At 56.3% G+C, this 1,273-nt stretch overlaps 1 protein-coding gene across 1 annotated transcript in view; it reads left to right on the top strand.

The window, feature by feature from the left end:
• ACOX3 (acyl-CoA oxidase 3, pristanoyl) overlaps window positions 1–1,273 on the top strand; it is a 27,654-nt gene that overhangs the window by 16,498 nt on the left and 9,883 nt on the right. The gene's annotated exons all lie outside the window — the stretch shown is intronic.

Here is a 1,273-nt window from a genome sequence, read left to right as displayed (position 1 = left end):
GGGGGGAGACAGGGAGGCCCTTTCTGCACGCCAGGCCGGTTTTAATGAATGAAGCATCCACAGTGGTGGCATGGCCATCTTGACATTCCATTAGTTGGGCCTATCCTTTATGTTTCACATTTTCCAGATGAGTTATTACAGCCACTGCCTTCTGAATGTCCTTAGGAGTGGAACTGCGTAGTTAGGGGGTCACAGTCCACAAAGCCATCCTCATTTCTGATACTAATGACAAGTTTGGGGATCCCCAAGACCACCCTTAGCATCGATAATTCACTGGACACTCACAGAACTCACTGGAAGCTGTTACCCTCATGTTTATGGTTTATCACAGCTAAAGGATACAGAGTAACCACCCCCAGCCGTGGGACCTCGGGCAGGTCCCTCCCCGCCTCCCCCTCCTGCCTCGGTTTCTCTCTACGCCCGGGTCACAGCGGTGGCTGCTGCGTCTGGCTTTCCTGAGGATGAGGAGCTGATGCGCGGAGCTCAGCTCGGCGTTCGTCACCACGTGGTCACTCCCTCCCTACAGCCTCTGGTTCTAACCCAGACTCCCTGTCAAGGGCCCTGACCCACTGCACGCCGTTCGCAGATCCTCTGGTGGGGGACCCGTGTGCATGTCCCCTGGGGCGCTGCTGGGTCCTGGGGTGAAGGAACAGACACCCCTACACAGAGGACAGAGAGCGCGGGGTGCTGTAGCTCAGCAGCTGCAGGCTCTTCCGGGGAGGAGACGGCAGCAGCGCCGGCCCGTCCGTCCCGTCCACATCGTTGCCGTCGCCATCGCCAGTGTCGTCCGGAAGCTTCAGCGATGACCCTCCCTCCTCACAGCCAGCCTCGCGGCGGCTGCTCTGGCACTCACTAATGGACCTCATCTGCCTGGGGTGCAGGGGATGCCAGAGAAGGTGCTTCTGAGGGGTGCAGCCCCCCAATGTCGCCCCAAAAAGCTCTGGGGAGACATCACCACCCAGGAGGACCAGCCCCATCCACAGCTCCTCCCTGAAGCCACCACTGATGTAAACAAAACGTAAACCGTGTGCCTGCCAGCCTCACATGTGCTTGACATGGTGATGACACAAGTGTCCCACCCTGCCCCCAGCTGCTTGGCACCTGTGTATGCAAATCAACCCACCATCTTTGTTGGGTTAATTTGCATACTCACTCCTGATTGGCTGGTGGGCATTGCGGAGGGATGGTCAGTTTACATGTTTCTCTTTTATTATATAGGATGGGAGGAGATAGGAAAACAAATAAACGAATAAATTCTACAGTATATTGGGAA

This window comes from Myotis davidii, unplaced genomic scaffold (assembly GCF_000327345.1).
Source record: "Myotis davidii unplaced genomic scaffold, ASM32734v1 scaffold937, whole genome shotgun sequence".
Classification (NCBI taxonomy): domain Eukaryota; kingdom Metazoa; phylum Chordata; class Mammalia; order Chiroptera; family Vespertilionidae; genus Myotis; species Myotis davidii.
Note: the sequence above shows the minus strand (reverse complement) of the source record. Positions and strands in the feature narration are given on the sequence as shown.